Raw genomic sequence first — 20386 nt, forward strand, 5'->3', positions numbered from 1 at the left:
ACTTCCTCCAGTGCTACTCACATGACTCCATCTACAAGCAGGTGGGCTGGGGGATGCAGTTCAGCTGGGTGCCCAGGAAGAGGAAATGGGTTTGGTGAGCACATAGCAAGTCTCTGCTACACGAACCTTTGTAGAGGTCCTTTTCCTGAAAGTGAAAGTTAGCTGTGGAAGGACTAAAAAGGAGATGACATATAGGAGGCAACATGGGATTGAAGTAGCTGGAGTGTGGGACACAGAAGGTTCTATATGGAAGATCTATTTGCAGAAACTACCAGAAAACTATAACTTGTCAGCATTCGGAGGGATCCTGAAATTTCTACACGATTGAAAATTGCTCTCACAGCTGCGGTGGTGTGATCCCATATGTTTTGCCCGTTATTTGTCTTGTTACTTACACTGATAGTGTGCTAAAAATTATACACTGCATGTAATAGTTATGCATTATAAATTATTCAGACCTCAATTCTCCCCTCCCATTTCTTAAAGGTGAAATAATTCACCAAATAGAGTCACAAAAAGAGGAAAACTCTCCCACTAAACTCCTCCCTTATAAGAAGCTAAAGCTGAGTTAGAGCACGGAATGCCCATAGCTTCCAGAAAATGCAATTTTCTAGACATCTTTCTTTGCTGTACAGGAAACTGCCAGAACTTACAAATAAGAAATTCAGTTGCATCATGAAGAGAGTAGACCCAGTAACATATCTCTTCCTTGGCCACACCCCTCAACGGGACTAAATTTGGCCTCTCAATGGTACAGGTGGGTTATAAAAAGACTTAGTTATCATACAATGCTCTGAATGTGAAGCAAACCCTCTAAATATGTATGAAAGACCCATTTCTAGCCCAACATGGTTTATTTCTACCCAACATCCCCACTAAATACCCCACGGAAATGCCCCTCTTGTTCTGAACTCCCCACAAAATCTTTGCATGCACCCACAGTGCAAATACTGCTCCCACCTGCTCCTGGCACAGGCTTCTGGAGTGGTCTCTTCTGCTAATGGTGTCACCATGAATCTGATTGTCTGAGGTAGAAATCTGAGTCATTCTTACATCGCGCTTTCTCTCTCACTAGCATAATGAGAAGATCAACAAGCTACTTGGAAGAAGATGCCAGTCACTTCTTTAAATCAAGCAGCCTGGGCTTCCCTGGTGGTGCAGTGGTTGAGAGTCCGCCTGCCGATGCAGGGGACACGGGTTCGTGCCCCGGTCCAGGAAGATCCCACATGCCACGGAGTGGCTGGGCCCGTGAGCCATGGCCGTTGAGCCTGCGCATCCGGAGCCTGTGCTCCACAACGGGAGAGGCCACAACAGTGAGAGGCCCGCGTACCGCAAAAAAAAAAAAAACTGAACTCATCTTCTCCACAAAACTCACTCTGCCCAATTGTATCACTCAAGCCACCCAAGCTCAAAACTTTTAAGTCATTTTTGACACTTTTTTCTCTTCTCCCACCACATCTAAATAGTTGCCAACTCCTATTGATTGATTGTTTCTTTGAAGTAGCCCTTGAGATCTGCCTCTTCCTTTGGGGTCACTGTCATTACTCCAGTTCAAGTATTTATTACCTCAAACCTAAGATTACCAAAAGAACTACCTTACTATCGTCACCTTCTCACCTGTCTACTGACTCTGTTCTCATCTGTCACTCACCTATTTAAACACATTTCTTGGCTTCTCATTCCCAAACTCAACCTAGCCTCAAGATTCTCCATGATCTGATGCTAGCATCCTTCTACAGCTGTTTCCACCCTTCCTCTTCGAACACCCTCACGTACCTCCAGCCAAAGTACCTTTCTTATTTCCCAAAAAGAGCCTCCAAGGTCCTTCCTCCTCAGCTTTGCTCATGCCAATCCTGACCATTTGGAGTACCCTTTCTTCCCCTTCATCTCCTCTCCTCCCTCTTCTATCAGTTATGAAACTTTGCTCCTTAAAGATTCAACTCAGTGATGTCTCTGCATTAGGAACCACTGCAGGTTTTAACCTACTCAGTTTTAAATCTCCAATTCCTATTCGTCTTCTGATCCTCCGCAACCCTTCCCCCAGTATGGAGGAACTCGCTTCCTTGATGAGCAAATGCCCACTTAGCCTTCAAGTCCTACCTCAAATGTCACCTTCTCCTAGATGCCTTTCTTGACTCCCCAAAGAGTTACTTCCCGCACAATTTTCATGTCTCACTTGTGACTCTGATTCCCTACATTATCATTTTTTGCTTACATAGGTTTTATCCTACAGGAATGTAAGGACAACCATGTCTTATTCATTCTTTTTGATCTTTATGTGTTTCAAGCTTACCACAGGGCTTGCGTGACATGTAATACCCAGAAGCTGTAGTAGGTTTAGCTGTATTAGGACAGATTGCTGCAAGCTGGCCTATTAACCTGGTTTGACTGCGAGTAGTCTAATAGTCAGATAGGGTCCACCTGGAATCATAGTAAAAAACTGGCAACAATGGAAAGGTCCAAATCTGAGGATGGGTAAACAGACTATGCCATAACTACATGATACATCGAATACAGCCTTTTAAAATTACATTTATGAAAGTCTGAAATAACACAGAAAATTCTAATGTTGTGTTGGTTGGTCAGCAAATCTTTACTGTTAACCCAAAGTTTAAAATGTAGAATACAAATACATATATTATGCCAAAAAACTACGTCAAACAAACATATGAGCTATTCTCAAGGAAAAAAATAAAATATCTCAAAATACAAATAACTGTGTAAAAGTAACACATAGTGTTTTCCCCTCCTTCTACTCTTCCTTTTTTCCTTGTCTTCTATAATGAATACATATTTCTTTTTAATCTAAAAAGACAGTATATTCTTAAAGCCTTTATAAACTATCATTTCTAATACTTCATAGTTTTTAGTTTAAATTTTTGTACTTCAGGTTAAATTTTTATATTTCAGGTTTTGGTATAAAAGTTTTCCCTAGGGGCTTCCCTGGTGGCCAGTGGTTGAGAGTCCGCCTGCCGATGCAGGGGACACGGGTTCGTGCCCTGGTCCGGGAAGATCCCACGTGCCGCGGAGCGGCTGGGCCCGTGAGCCATGGCCGCTGAGCCTGCGGGTCCGGAGCCTGTGCTCCGCAACGGGAGAGGCCACAACAGTGAGAGGCCCGCGTACCGCAAAAAAAAAAAAAAAAGTTTTCCCTAAATTATTCCCTCCACCTCTCCTCTCAGGATCATATCAAAGATGTCTGAACGTAGCGAGCTGAGTCAGGCTTATTTGAAATGATTCATAGCTGCTCTGTCAGAGAAAGGATGTTTGTCAAAGGGTGTGGAAGGAGCCAGCAACCTCTGCTGTTAGTATCCTGCCGCTTCCATAGGACGAGCCAAGATTTATTACCTCAAACCTAAGATTACCAAAAGAACTACCTTACTATCACCACCTATCTTAAAGCAACATTCGTTGTTTTTTTAACATTTTTTGGCCAAAAATCTCAGATTCTTCCTCTTTCTTTCTCTCTGTTATTCTGTCCCTCCTTTTTCTTACTCTCTTTCAAAAATAAACCTCGAAGCACCTAGAGTTTTTTCCGAGTTCAGCACAAGGTATAAATGGCCGTTTTTCGGTTTTTCCAGACTAAAGAGAAAGTCTTCACTGTTTGAGTTCCAAATTTTTCTTTTGGGTACATCTTCCTATTTGAGATACCTGTTGGAGAGCATATCAAACCAATCCTCAAGGCATTCTCCTCCCTGGAGTTCATACTATAGAACTTGAATTCTGTGATTATAAAATTATTTTTCTTAGGGAAATGAATATCTTTGTTTCTGCCTTTCCATGTTTTTATTACTATTATTATTACCACACGTGTTAATTGTTTGGGGTTAAATCACATGCTGCTATTCAAGCACAAAGATGATACAGACTTACTGCTGAAATTACTTTTCTAACAGAGTCAATCTTTCAGACTTGTGCTTATGACATGCTTTCTTCCCTGTCTTCTCTTTCTTATTAAAAATAAAACTCCAGGGCTTCCCTGATGGCGCAGTGGTTGAGAGTTCGCCTGCCGATGCAGGGGACACGGGTTCGTGCCCCGGTCCGGGAAGATCCCACATGCCGCAGGAGCGGCTGGGCCCGTGAGCCATGGCCGCTGAGCCTGCGCGTCCGGAGCCTGTGCTCCACAACGGGAGGGGCCACAGCAGTGAGAGGCCCGCGTACCGCAAAAAATAAATAAATAAATAAAACTCCAAACGTGAATTTATAACTCCCTAATGATTTGACCAGCAAACCAACAGATCGTGTTGACAAACAGTTTCACTAAGTCAATGAAATCCACAAGAATTAACTTTTAATTGATGGTCTTGGTTGTAAGTTGATAGACTAAACTACGAGAAGGAAAAATATTTTATTACTAGGGGCATAGTCAGACACTGCAAATCTACTTGTCTCTGAACCAAGTAAGCATTGCTGCAAAGACACCCTCACTCTTTAAATCTTCTAGAAAAGGTAGAGTCAGGAAAATGTTTTCTACTCCGGCAAAGTAGTTGATTGGCTCAGGAAAAGACTGGTTAGCATAGCATCAGAATTCAGGGGAAAATTCCAATCACTGGTCAAGAATGAGCAACATATTTTCCTGAACATTTTGCTGAAATTATTAAAGAAGAAGGTTGCTGTTCAAAACAGGTATTTATCTGCTAGAAGACAGGGAGCAAGGGGTCAGTGAGGAAGAAGAGATAGCATCGTGGAACCAGCCCTTACCTAACATCTGCCTTTAAGGACTTTTGAGGCTTTCATGTACACTGAATTCTTTTTAATAATTTCCCAGATAAGTGACCCTACTTTAACACTGTTCATAATTGGAGCAACAAAGAGTGCTGTGTGGAGTCTGAATTTCAATACCTGTAATTACTACTCTCAATAATTTTTTTCTTTGAAATAGAAGTTTTGCCCCAAGACTACTTAGGGATAGAAACAAAAGGCAAGTCTTTGAAAAAGCTTGTTTATCAGCCTAATTCTCATTTGCCCAGGGAAGAACAGCAAAGGGAAATGGGGAGAGGGGTGGAAACTGTATAGGATCTCACAGATTTCGTGGTAGGTCCAAGGGACTTCTCAGGACACATGAGCAGTCAGAAAGAGGTGTTTCTCACTACATTCCAAGGTGAATGCCATCCATTTATAGTCCAAGGTGAGGCTGCTCCATTTGGAGGTGGCCAATTCAAGTTTCCCTTCATACTAACACACCAAAGGCTAATAGAGGCTAAAGCATTGGTCCCAGTGACAGCCTCGCCTACACTGGATCTCTCCTGTCCTCATCAGCAGTTGACGCTTCCTTGCATAGCCTCTGGGACCCCTGTCTTGGTGGGTAGTTCTTACCTAATACCACTGATACTTCTTTTCCTGTGCACATGTTATATCTCCAACCAGCAGTAAACAAACCTAGTTCACTGAAGAGGCAGTTTATTGTTCTATTTACAAATATGGACTCTGAAACCAGACTCCCTGGGTTCAAATTCTGACTCTACTTCTTACTGAGTGACATGGGGAAGGTGGCTTAGCCACTCTGTGCCTTAGTTTTCTTATCTATGAAATAAGGATAATAATAATAACATCCTCAGAGGACTGTTGTAAGGATGCAAAGTGAATGAATGTAAAGCGTTTATGTATTTAAGTGTTTGCGATTGATATTTCCCAATACCTTCTCTGAAGTCATTTGGAGAAGTGCACAAAAGTAAACGTGTATATATTATTAAAAATAAGTCAGCAGGCCCAAAATGGAGTCGCTTAGGCTAAGCCCCACATCATCAAACGAAGACTTGACTACAGTTTCAGTTCCCCCAGAAACAGAATCTTAAACCAGTCAATTGGGAATCACCTGATAAGCATTAGTTTGTTGAAATATGCCTGATAAACCCCTGCCATCCCCTAAAAGGGAAGTAATCTTGCAGTAACTGATCCGATTTTTTTTGCCTAGTACAACTTCCTTGCTTCTTCTCCCCCTGCTTATGAAATTTCTTGCCTTGTACAGTCCTTCAGAGCTCATTCCATATGCTAGATCAGATGCTGCCTGATTCATGAATCATTGTATAGAGACAATAAGATCTTTAAAATTGGGCTTCCCTGGTGGCACAGTGGTTGAGAGTCTGCCTGCCGATGCAGGAGACACGGGTTCGTGCCCCGGTCTGGGAAGATCCCACATGCTGCGAAGCGGCTGGGCCCGTGAGCCATGGCCACTGAGCCTGCACGTCTGGAGCCTGTGCTCCACAACGGGAGAGGCCACAACAGTGAGAGGCCCGCGTACCGCAAGAAAAAAAAAAAAAATTTACTCAGCTGAATTTTGCTTTTTAACAATATCTGTATATTCTAATATAGAAAACTTTATTCTTTATGACTTTCACATACAATAAGTCCCTTCTTAAACTAAATTTTCAAAATGTAGCTGAACCAGAGGCAAGATGGTTAGATGGAAAAGGTAAGTATTATAGATGGAAAAGTATTGTAGCCCAGAGAAAGTTGAAGATTTCATCCAAACCACTTTTACCATAAATGCCTAAGTTTGCACATGACGAAGTGAAGGAGGCTCTGTGTAAGTGCAGGAATGCAGAGCTCAGACCCCCATTCAAGAAAGGACTGGCCCTGAGGCTTCCAGGAGCCCGAGCCTCCAAGTGATAACTCTCGCAGGGCTCATCTCAGCTTTCCTGCCCAGGTCAGCCTCCTCCGGGGCAACCCCCGACAATGACCATGCTGAACAGTGGTACAAGGGCTCAGTACAAGGCCCCAGTGAGGGACTTGTCTAAAGGGCATCCAGTTCTTCCCAGGGTGTTTTCATCGGGGTCTGATGGCTTCTTCCACCCAATCCTGCTTCCCCTCTTTTCCTTTCACAGATGTTACACCCCACAGACCGGCTGCAGTCCCAACTCTGTCCTGGCATCTGCTTCCCTGAGACCCAAACTCCCACGGTAGTTTTTCTAAACTTCATTAGACCAATGGTATAGGAACCTCAACCAAGCTAGTGCCATGCAGAAAAATCTCCCCAAAGGAATTTTTTAGTGTTTCACTTTTTAGACATTTAAAATGTGCTCTAAGATTGACATACATACCCTAATTTGTATGAAATAGCTAACTAATAAGAACCTGCTGTATTAAAAAATAAAATAAAATGTGCTCTAAGAAAGTAATTGTGTTCTTTATAAGAAACTTGAATATGACGGAAATTTATAATGTACAAAGCAAATATCTCCTGTAGCCCCAAATCTCTTAACCACCCTGTATTTTTACCTCCAGGCTTTCTTCATATGCACATGCTAATATGTCTGGTTGTTATTATATTGCAAAATAGAATCAGACTCTACTCTTTTGTAGTTTGCTTGAAAAATACATGCTAGATACATCTATGTGTATACATATAGAGATACCTCACTTGATTACCATCTACATGAAATTCCACTATATGAATATTCTATATTTTTAAGCATTTCAACACAAATAGGCATTTGTGTTGTGTCCAGTTTTTCATGATTGCAAGAGAGCTTTTGCACTGTTTAATTTGAGTTTACATATTGAAATGTCTGTGAAAGCATATATATGAGTTTCATCTTCATTTATTTTTATCATCTATTTTGGAATCTTGGGTGGGGGTAGTATAAAATGGGATTTGAGGGACTGAATGCACATTTATAATTTTGGACCTTTATGTAGTAAAGATTTGTGAATCATTTTCCACTAAGTGGGATTTTGCCCATAGTGATGAGAGGTTCTCACTCCTAACTGTCATATTTCTCTCACTTGCCTTGTGACCTTAAGAGCAGGAAAACGAGAGCTGGTGGGAGGGCAAGGGGTGGTAACTAGTAGAACAGACCCAGCCATTAGCCATGTCCATGGCTCCACCCTTTTAGATCTTGAGAGCTTTGTGCTTACAAAGAGATCCTACAAATACCAGCGTGCAGTAACATTCTAGATTCTAATCTAGGTTCCAGATACTGTAACATTCTATACAGTGTCTATTGTAACATTCTAAAATGTACAATAGGTCCAAACATAGCCTATACTCTTTTTCTAGAAAAGTACCCTTTTCTTGCCTTTAAGAATTTCTGTTGTATAGAAACCTCTTTTTGTCAAACTGTTAAAAAAGAAAACAATGACAAAAGATAAGGACATTAAAGCTATCAGCCCAATCAATGTTTGCACCACTGCCAGCTGAGTCTGTTTGGCCGGTGGATCAAATGATTGTGCCAAAGTGAATTCACCCCATCAGACATTCCCCCGTCTTTGAGACAGCTTACGAGCTGCTCTGCAATTTCTGCCAGTGCTACCCTAGCAAAAATGTCCTTGGCTTACAAATGTCTGTGCATTTGTTTGGTTAAAGGACCCATATAACCTCTTGGAGGCAGCAGAAGAGGTCTCCCGGTGAGCAAGAAGGGCTAAAAAGGCAAAACACATCATACAAATGCCAATAAATGGAGATCAGGATGTTGACAGAACATACGCGTCAGCGACTCATAGATAGCCTAAATTTCCTTGAAAATAATGAGAATTATTTAAATGTCTGCTTTTAAAAAATAAAATAAACCAGAATTTTTTTCTTTTCGTTTCTTTTTCCTACTTGAACCAGGAAAACAAGGATTGAGTTCCTAAATTTTTCAATTTATACACCCATGAAGCCAAACAGTGAAGGTATAGATGAGGTGAAAAACTACACCTAAGGATTAGCTCTCAGCCTTTAATGTGCTAAGGGCTGTCTAAGGAGCTCACCAAAATGGCAAACTCTTTGATCCACTTGCCAGAATTCTGATTCAGTATATTGAAAGCGAGGCCCAGGAATCTGCATTTTAATAACTCCAGGTGATTCCCATACAGGCGACAGGGACACGACTCTTTGAACTGGCTGAACACTGGCCCAAAGCCTGCAAGACTTTTTTTTCTATTCATAGTCTGTTAGTGAGTTTCAACATAGCTTTGGACCAAGTCACATTCATCGGGTCCCAATTTCAGTCTATAAAGTGGGGCTAGTCATATTTGCCACCTACCTCATTACCATCACATGTAAATTCATGAGATGATGCCTGTGAAGTCATTTAAATTCCTCAGTAGAAAGGCGCTATATTTCACGTATTATCAAGTATTTATTTCTAGTATTACAGTGACACTTTATTTTTTAGGGACCTACAAAAAGTGGTACCATACCTGTTAAAATGTGTTAATAAGACTACTACACTACAGGTTCAGTCAAATCACATAACTTGTACACTGAAGGGGAATGGGTTTCTGCCTCAACTTTGACCTAAAAACTCACTAACATCATGGTCAATGTCATTTTTCAACTACAAACCATAATTTGACATTGCATGGTGTATCAGTCACAGTTCTACCAGAGAAACAGAACCAGTAGAAGATGCATCCATATCTATATATACAAATACATGTATACATATTCGTATATACCTATATGTGTAACATGTATTTGTATATGTATATACAGATACATATGTTTATTTACACATACATTGGAGTTTGATTGAATATAATTAGGTGCTACAGTCTAGCTAAGCTGACACACAAAACTAGCCAACACACACAGCTTCATGGTATTTTTCAAGGATTGCCAGTTAAGGAATTTATTGGGATGGAAATAAGTTCTATCCCTAGAACTTAATAATTGCACTGATGAAGTAAAAAACTTGCCTTCAATTAATTCTTTTTATTACTGTGTAGCTTGATAGGGCAAATAGGCTAATCATTAGATTTTTCCTGGGCCTAAAAAGATCTTGTACCTATTTTCTAGGTTGTAACATGGCCTTTCTTTGTAAAGTCTTAATATTTTATAAGAAAAGGCATAAAGGTACCGAGCCTAGAGTAAATGACCGTTGTTTTCTGCCTAGTTTAACTCCTTCTTGTGGTGCCAGCCCCTAGCTTTATCTATGGAACCATTTCTTCCCCATCTTTTTTTTTTTTTTTGCGGTACGTGAGCCTCTCACTGTTGTGGCCTCTCCCGTTGCGGAGCACAGGCTCCGGTCCGGGAAGATCCCACATGCCGCGGAGCGGCTGGGCCCGTGAGCCATGGCCGCTGAGCCTGCGCGTCCGGAGCCTGTGCTCCGCAACGGGAGAGGCCATAACAGTGAGAGGCCCGTGTACTGAAAAAAAAAAAAAAAAAAAAATCAAGTTAAGAATGTACTTTCTTGCAATTCTAATGATGTCATCTATTACCCTGTTAAAAGAAAGTTCTCGAATGCTATTCAAGTTTATATAACCCCGAAAAAGATGCTTCAGAATGGCATCGTGTATGTTCGAATACAAGAACAGGCCTGCTTTATGACAGCAAGATGGCCACCAACTGCCACAGGCTGACTTCACGTCCCCTCCGGGCCCAACAGAAATAGAGCTTCTCTTCCCCAGGATTCCAGCACAAGGCCCATAGCAGCTTTATTTGAAATATCAGTAATGTATAGAAAGATAGCAATAAAAGTAGAAGTAATCCAAGTATCTACTAAACAGGTGAATGAATACACTAGTTGTGGTATATCCATAAACTGAAACATTACTTAGCAATACATGAAATGACCTATTAAAATACACTACAACAAGGATGAATCTCAAAATAATCATTCTGAGTAAGAGAAAGCCAGACCAAAAAAGAAGAGTACATAGTGTATGATTCCATTTATATAATATTACAGAAAATGTGTCTAATCCATAACAACAGAATACAGATCAGTGATTACCTGGGGATGGGACCGGAAGGGGCTGGGGGTGTGTTGTGTGGGGAAAGTTGAGTGAGAAAGATTATGAAAGGCAGGAGAAACTCTTGCGGGTGGTGGATATGTTTATTATCTTAATCATGGTGATGGTTCCTTGGCTATATACATATGTGAAAACTTTTGATATTATACACTCTAAATGTGTGCAGTTTACTGTATGTCAACTATCCCTCAATAAAACTGTCTTCAAAAAGCTAAAAGACAAAAACAAACAAACAAACAAAAGAACAGGCCTGAACCTAGCATTTGTTGAGTTCCTCACGTGGGCCAGGCACTATAGTGGAGAGTAGTTTCTTGCGCTCTGCATCCACTTACTATTATCTCCGAAAGGGTAAGCAACCTGATTTTGCTTCCAGGGAGACTCCACCCCTGACTCCAGCACACGACTTATGCCTGGCCAATAAGAGCAAGCATTTCTCCAGCCATGGTGATTGGTTGGAGCAGGGGCATGTGACTCAGCCCAAGCCAATCAGAGCTAATCATAACTAATTCCCGTTAATCCCAAAGCCATTGCTTTCCAGTTGGGTTTGAATTTGAAAAGTTCTGGGGTGGGAACCATCTTGACTGCACATGAAAGTGAGAATGAAAAGAAGAGAGCAAAGCGGAACTGAAAAGTGGGGAAGCAACAACAAAACAAACAATATTGATCACTCCTTTTAGCTATGAATTCAGCCTGTGGTTTATCCTGTGGCTTTTCAGTTACAAAAGCTCTCTTGCTTAAATCCAATTTAAGTTGGGTTTGCAGTCACTGACAACTGAAAAAGTCCCAACTGGTACAGGCATTTTATATACTCTTCTTACTTGATGTCCCTAACAACTCAGTAAAGAAGGAATTATTATCCTGAATTCAAAATAAGAAAAAAAAAAGGCTTAGAAAGATGAATTACTTGTCCAAAGACACACAGAGAGTGTCAACTGTAATTTTGGAGAATGAGGATCATTTTTAATCTCTGTGACTATTTAAAATCATGCACAAGTTGCTGTCATAACCTAGTGTCTGTCATACATAGTGAAGTAAGTCAGAAAGTAAGTCAGAAAGTGAAGTAAGTCAGACTCATAACCTAGAGTCTGTCATACGTAGTGAAGTAAGTCAGAAAAGAACAAATACTATATGCTAACACATATATATGGAATCTAAAAAAAAAAAAGGTTCTGAAGAACCTAGGGGCAGGACAGGAATAAAGACGCAGACGTAGAGAATGGACTTGGGTACACGGGGAGGGGGAAGGGTAAACTGGGACAAAGTGAGAGAGTGGCATGGACTTATATATACTACCAAATGTAAAATAGATAGCCAGTGGGAAGCAGCTGCGTAGCACAGGGAGATCAGCTCGGTGCTTTGTGACCACCTAGAGGTGTGGGATAGGGAGGGTGGGAAGGAGGGAGACGCAAGAGGGAAGAGATATGGGGATATATGTATATGTATAGCTGATTCACTTTGTTATACAGCGGAAACTAACACACCATTGTAAAGCAATTATACTCCAATAAAGATGTTAAAAAGAAAAAAATAACTATTAAAAAGAATAATCTGTTGAGAATCTGAGGATAGATAATTTGCCTTTTAGGTTTCTTCAACATCATGTGCGTGCACACGCACACTAGCGAGCAAGCGTGTGTTTTTATTCAATGTCAAGAGATGGTCTGCACAACAGTTAAGAGCTTGGATTCTGGAGATAAAACTCCCCAGTTCAAATTTCAGCTCTTCCTATACTAACTGTGTGACCTTGGACAGATTAATCTCTCTGTGCCTCAGTTTCCTCATTTGAAAATTGGAATGAGGATAATGATAGCAATTGCCTTATGGGATTGTTGTATGAGGTGTGTTAACATATAAGAAGTGCTTAGAAGGTGTCAGGAAGGAGGAAATTTCCCCCACCCTTCTGGGTTCCTTTGGCTGATGTAATCATTAAATTGACACAGAGAAATTAACAGGAGAAAAAAAATTAATTCACACAAACAGAGGTCTCATAGAAGTGGAACCCCCAAAGTGACCAAAGCAGGCTGTTTATATATCATTTTTAGACAAAGAAACAATTTTTCATGAATACTTAACAAAACAAAAGGGTTAGTGCTTGGGGTAGCAAACTAAGGAAGAAGTAACTAGATTTGTCTCTTCAGCTTTCTTAGCCTTGAATTCCCTAACTCTGGTGAAAAAGATACTTTCTGTCTTCCTGATACAAGGAGGATACCTTCACATGGGAGATTTATTTCCTGCTTTCAGGGGAAAGAAGAGGGTGCCAGAATGAGTTTTTTTTAATATAATTTTTATTCCACTGGCCATTTCTCAAGTAACTTTAATTCAAAGTAATCAATATGCCACTTTGGCATATTTTGGGGTGGCCTGTCCTGAGCCCAAAGTATCCAGCATATAGTCAGTGCTGCTATTACTATGGGTATAATTTTATGTGAGGTTACCCATATATCCCAAATTATAAAAATATAAATTACTTTTATTTCCTGTTTGTTTATGCTGTTTATGCTTCCCTAAAAAAATATATTAAAGACAATCATATCTTCCCAAGCACAGTCTTTCAATAAAACCCTCATACAGCAAATACAGCAAGGCCAGAGCAGCAAAAAGGGGCCCAAGTTAGGAAAGACTGGCAGAGTGTATTGCATTATTCAAAAATTAGTAACATTTTTACAAGTGCAGTATCAGCTTCTAAGCAGGAGTTGTTTCAGAGCCAAGTCACAAGAGATACCATTTCATTCATGAGGAGGAAGTAGCCACTTCCTGGTCCAGAGGGGTTAAGCAGCAGTTAAGATCCCTCACTAACAGCACAAGTAATTGCAAAACCTTCAGTGTAATTGCCATCTCATTGTATTTTGCAGTTTTCCTGTTCGACATGTTCATGGACTTCAATTCCATTAACTCTTAGAAGCCCCCTTAGTTTCTATCCTAGATACACTTAGCAGAGCTGGCTGGTCCAGAGAGGAGACCTGTGTGTTTTCAAAAAGCAAAGTGGGCTTTGTCCCAGAGCATCTATCTTGCCCCTACCATCTCGTTACCTTCACTCACTCTCCCTCCAGAGAAAAAGAAATGGAATCAGGCTTGCCAGCATCACCTAGACTCTTGTAGTATTCTGCTGTTATGCAAGGGATAGGCCCCGCCAAACTCTTAATTTACACTACATGGGATGGAATAAGCAGGAACCTACTATTCTCTGATGGAAAGAGCAAAGGCACCTGGTAAAAGGCAGACAGTGAGAAGTGGAAGTACCTTAGAAAAGTGCAAAGTCTTCCCCTCTGCATCTATCACAATGGGAAGGAGTCAACCAGGCAAAGAACACTGGGGAAAGTATCCAAGCAGGGTGAGTGCTTCCACCATTGTCCAGACAGGATTTCTCTGGTTTGGTCTGCTAGCCCCCAAATGATCGAATCATGAAGTAGGCTTTGCTTTTCTCCACTCACACTGTGTAAAGTCCATTGAGAGTTATTTGGTATGGGATGGATCAACTACAATTAGGGTTAGCTGCAAGTGATATAAAACCCACATTGACAATAGTTTGAATTAGCTAAAAGTACATTTTTCTTGTCTAAACCAAAGCAGTCCAGAGCCAGTACTGCTCTCCATGAGGTCAAGGATCCAGGCTCACTTTCTTTGCTCCATCATGGTCCACCTCATGGTCCAAGATGGCTCCTGGATTTCTAATCATTATTTAAATTTCAGTGACCTGAAAGGAGATAAGCCAGAAGAAGGGACAAAGATTGCATGCTAGCATTTTCACAAACCAATTTCCTGGAGCCTGTGCATATCCTCTACCTAATCTTCCTTAATAACGTAGAGTTACCAGATACTGTAATGAATAGATATCAGGTCCAGTGGACCCTACACACAAACGCACGCATTATTACAGTCTACATCCTGGTCCCCAGAGCAGGTAGAACCGGTGAGCATCATCTCTTACTGAGAGTGCTGCCTTAGCCAGACTTCCTGTCTGCAGTGCCAGACGTCTCACACACAGACCACCAGTTTCTCTAGAGCCTGTATTAAGGTCAGTATTTTCTGTTTCTCTCTCTCTCCCCCCTCCCCTCTCTCCCTCCCTCCCTCCCTCTCTATCTCCATCTCTCTCTCTATTTCTATCTCTTTTTACTGTAAAATAGACTTGCTTTCACCTCAAAATTGATTTTGGATCATTGAAAAAACTTACTTTGAGTATTCTTTTGAGACTATTACCTTATCTTTCTAATATTAATATTTTAACATTGCTGTCATTACGTTCTTAAAATATAACACTATCATCAAGAAACCAGGAGCAGAGTCCAAGATATTTAGACCATAAATCCATGACACAGACCTAAGCTTTCAGACTCAGACTTACCATAGATAACCTAACTGCTTTGGTTCCCTGTCTCCTTCCTAAATTTGCCAACCTGGAAGGTGATGAGGGGTCCAGCACTTTCTCTCTATATCACTCTTGAATAAAAATATAAGGATCCCAACTATGTGATTGGGCCCGGTGGGCACTCCAGTGTGAAGTGGCTCTTCAGCAGACGAGTACTGTTTGCAGTGTGGTGCAATGACTAGGAGAACAGGCTTTCTAGCCAGACAGCCTGGACTCCAAGCTCAGCTCTACAATTTATGGGGTGTGTGATCTGGGATAAATTACTGTCTGTCTCAGGTGAGTAGGATTCAACATGTGTTTCATATCCCCCACCTCAAAGGTGGTTTCTGAGATGATTCCATAGGTGTCAAATGCTTAGCAACAAGTACCAAATGGATAATGATGCTCTTAGTAAATGATTAGTTTACACTTCAGAGGCTGCCTCTGTATTAAAAAGTAAGGTAGACAATACTTTTCCCTTTTAAGGATAATTAAAAGAATTCACTCATCAAATATTTATTGATAAAACACTGTAGTTTATCTCGGTTAAGCACTTTCACCTATAGTGGTAAAAAGGAGAGAGAAGAATAGAGAAAGGGAGGAAGGGAAAGAGGAAGAAAGAAGAAGGGAGGGAGTTGGGCAAGCAGAACATCTAACAGAAGTCCTCTGAGCATGTACTTGGGGACCGAGACCATCACTGAGAACAAGGAGACAAGTCTCTTCCCGAATTTCTATGTATTCCCACTCCCTCAGGTAGGTTATTCTCTGAAACTAAAGGCTGTGTGAGCATCCAGGCAGGGAGAAGGTGTTAATTTACACAGACTAATTAATAGCCATTAATAGCACTTTAAAATCCAAAAATCCAAGAAGGATGTTCTAACCATTCATACCAGACCAGAATTCTGAGTGAGGCTCTTCTTGTGTTGTAGTACACATCATCATCACCATCACCATCACCATCATCACCATCATCATCACCATCCTCATCACCATCATCATCACCATCATCACCATCCTCATCACCATCATCATCATCACCACCACCATCATCACCATCATCATCACCATCATCACCACAACCATCAACATCATCATCATCAAGTTTTCCTGTCTTATTACCAACACAAACATTTCCTGTCCAGCACTGGAGATTAAAAGATGAAAGATCTGCTCTCTGGACCCAGAAGCCTATAGAATGGAAGGCAACGCTGTCTGGAACCAACCACAATGTAACGTGATGACAGGTATATGAGGAAAATGAACTAAGCCCCATGAGGGAATGTGATTAATGGTCTGTTTTCTGCCTAAAATGGGACCTTTTACCATCAAATATTGTTCAAGAGCAAAGGAAGTTCACCAAACAAAACAGCAACGATGATACAAAACAAATGAATACAACTAACCACAAAGGAATGTGCTTCCTAAAAAGTCTTGTAAAACTTCAGGAAAATGGCAGAGTGAGGCTCTATAGAGTATATTCCCTTTCCTTGGTCTGGCTCCAAACACATAGTGGATAAAATAGAACCATTAAAAAATTCTATTCTGATTTCAAATCAGGAACCAGGAAATAAAGGAGAAATCAAAAGCTACAGAGCTAGATCCTACAGTTGATGCCATGGATGCCCAAAGAAGGGAGTTGCGGGTACTAGGGAAAATCCAGGAATTCTGAGGGGATAAGATATATGGCCTTGAGCCCTGGAAGGGCTACTTTCTTTGAGAAGAAGGGTCTAGAAAAAACCATTACAATTGTAGCAGGGAAGTGTTATCTCCACCCATGGCTTTGGATGAATGGAACTAAAAATTACATGCCTGTGCCATGTGTGAGTTAGGGATCCCATGTATATACCCTTTCCTGTATGGGCACCTTCATGGTGCCATGATGCCAGCTGCACATAAATGGTCCTAAGCAGGTAAAATCCATTGGACACCTGGTAGAAACAAACAAAATCCACTCTGTAGGGATGCTTCCACATTCCAGAAACCAGAGACCCCTGTAGGAAAGAAAATAGCCCCCACTGAAGATGCGCTCATAACCAGAAATGAAAAGCTTATAATAGGAAACTATCTCCCATGAGAGAGACCCCATAGGCACAACCCAAGAATACAATAAAATATCTGAAAGAGATTTTAAAAACCAACAAAACAATACAAACAAAACTGTACACGCTAAGTTTACATGGCTGAATAAGCAAACGTATTTAATATGACCAAATCTAGAAAGCCCCTCACCCAAGGACCCCTCCCCCTCTAGAGTTTGAATTTCAACTTTTAGTAAATCACTCCTTCATATGAAATATTTTCTTCTTTCAGCCTTCCTTTTAAAAGATGCAAATACTCCTGGGAAAATTAATACAAGTTAGCTTTCTCAAATTTCAGTGTTTATTGGAATCATCTGTGGAGTTCTTCCAACATGAGCCCTACCCAGTGAAATTCTGGCTTAAGTGAACTTAGCATATGGGACCCAGGAATCTAGATATTTAACTAGTGTCCCAAGTGATTGCCGGGGTACGGTGAGGATGGGTTTGAACTCCTGACCAAGTGCTCTACTGTAAAAACTGTTTAGGGGCTGGGAATCTGCTTGGTTGAGAACTTCTAGTTAAAAAATCTATATTTTGAATTAGAATAACTTTATGTATACAGAGCAATATATAGTCCCTAGATATTCTTCTACATACACATCTTTTAAGTCATATTGACTTTATACCTTTCTTTTAAGATTGGATTTTAGCATATGGTCATGGATATTGGTAGTAGAAGTGAAGAAGAAGGAAGAAGAGAGGAAGGGAGAGCTGCTAAGTCCAAAGCTAAGATTTAAGTAATAACAAGGAGGAATTGTTATCTCTGTCTGCCTCAAATATAGCCTGGGGTGTCAGAGACATTTACTACTTGCCAGATATCCCTGTGCTCTTCCACATTTCCAAACCTCCCTGCAGGGGGTGTGGCCATGCGGCTGTGGCAGTGAGCAACAGCGGCGTATGTCACGTGCAGAATAAACCCTTAAGAGCTGTGTGCGGCTCTCTGCCGCTCCGTTCCTCTCCCACAAGTGTAGAGGTCGAAGGCCCAGGGAGGGTTGCCTGAACCCAATCAAGCTTGTGTGAGCCATAAATAAACCTTCTGGTGTTCAGTTTGCTGAAATTGAAGGGAGGGTGTGCTTGTTACCACAGCAAAGTCTAGCCTAATGAGAAATGCCCAACCTAGTAGTTATAGATACAGTTCTTGTCTTGCACTCTGTTTCTCTATTTACTTTCTATCACTGCTCCCAACATCTTTAAATTGTTAAGATGAATAAAGATCCGAATGAACTCCAGGAAACTGCTTGTTCATTTTCTTTTCCTACTATCTAATCCTTTAGGCAGAGTTCCATGGAGCTATGCTGTGTGTGTGTGTGTGTGTGTGTGTTAAGGTATTGTTTTTAGGAAACAAAAGATACTGATATTTCTGGTCCATGCCTGGGAAGAGTAATAACTGGCAATGCTCACACTTTACTGACCTCTTTAGAGCTAGTTTCCTTTTAGTGTAAAGAGAATAGCAGAACCAAGCGGATGTTCTGGCCACTCTGCAGCTGCTTGATTTACAATGTGACACCACATTTATGAGATCAGCTGGGGGACCCCATGGCATCCTAAGGTTTCAGGAAGGGAAATTCACGGGTGTGAGTCAATCCAGGTTCCAATGTTGTCAAGGGCTCTGTGATGGGAAGTTGCTGTGAGTTTCCCAAAGGACAGCCAAGGATGCTGGGGGAGGGCAAGAATGAACATAAAGCAACCTGCTCCCTTCCTTGACAGGACCAGTGGGAGGGATAGCAGGAGGAGGAAGCATGGAGAGGAAATCCCAAGAAGAAAGGAAAGAAACCCCATTTTTCAAACGGATACCTTCCCCCAAGTTTGCTTCCCAACTCCTACTCCAGCATGAGAAGGATTAAGGAACCATCTCCGCCACAGTGAGGGAACACCTGCCCAGGGTTCGTGCAGAAGTTTGCACCATTCTCTCCACACTCATCCTACTCTTGTTATGCTTAGAATAAAAAACATGGTCTCTGTGGGCTGCAAAGAGGTCTGGTTTGGAGATTAGTGAGCCAAAGAGAACCAAATAAACTTTGACAACATCAGGGTTGAGAAAGCTATCCTGAGGCAACACACTTAGTAATTTGCAATGATATTTCAGTGCAGGAACTTGCAAAGACGCAATCTGAACAATCTGTTGTTTTCCACTTCTAAGCAGAGTCCATAATAATTGCATTTTTTAAAATGTCTTTGAACTTCTCTCTTGCTTTTAAAAAAATTACAAAACCATAGGTCATGACTTTTGCCAGTCACCCTTGTGATAAAAACAAAACAAAATAAAACTCAATTGTCCCCTAGGCATTGCAACATTTGTTGAATAAATGAGTGGATGAATGGTCAAGAGGAGAAGGTAACTGTGGGAACAGTGGGAAATGCAGTTTTAGACATGTTGGGTTTAGGATGCTAATTGAAATATGTATGCTAGACTGACAGATTTGACTACTTAAAAGTTTTAAATTCTGTATGACAAAGGCCACCACAAATAAAATTGGAAGACAAACAACACATTGGAGGAAAGTATGTACACGTACTAAATGAAAGATACTATCCAAAATATATGTATTTCCTAAAAAAATCTACAAAAGGCCCATATCTCAATAGTAAAATGAGTGAAGGCTATGAACAGACAATTTGCAGAATTACAAATGTCAATAAACAGATGGTGAAATGTCAATAAAAAGATAGTGAACTGCATTAATAATAAAACAAATGCATATGAACAACCAGATTTCAATTTTTGCCAGTCAGTTTGGCAAAAAAAAAGAAAAAGAAAGAAAACATCGATGATTTCAAGTGTTGAAGATGCTATAAAGAAACAAGCTTCTCATTCAATGTAGAAGTATACATTTTAAAGTCTTTTGTGTGCAGTGGGAAGCAATTTGGCAAGGGTTACCACAATTTTAAATATGTCTACACTTTTAGCAAATTCATTGCTATCAACCTATCCTAGAGAAAATGCACATGTGCCAAAGAGCATGAACTAAGATGTTCTTCGCTGCTTTGTTTACAATATTGAAAACTGGAAACAATCCAAACATCCATCAGCAGTGGAGTAATTGCATATATTATGATATACCCATTTAAAGAAATTTCATACTGCTGTTTTAAAAAGAAGGTAGTAGATTTTTATATGCTGATATGGGAAGATCTCCAAATCAAAAAGCAAGTCAATTGGTAAAGTATAGAACACATGAGTCCATTAAATTACATGGAAAGAGGACTGGAAATATATCCACCACACTGTTCATGTTCGTTTCCTTTGGGGCGGGTGATGGTTATGGGAAAGGTGGAGGGGTTACTTTTA

The sequence above is a fragment of the Aethalodelphis obliquidens genome, unplaced genomic scaffold (genome assembly GCF_003676395.1).
Source record: "Aethalodelphis obliquidens isolate GAN/ISIS:26980383/991018 unplaced genomic scaffold, ASM367639v1 scaffold88, whole genome shotgun sequence".
In the NCBI taxonomy this organism is placed as follows: Eukaryota; Metazoa; Chordata; class Mammalia; order Artiodactyla; family Delphinidae; genus Aethalodelphis; species Aethalodelphis obliquidens.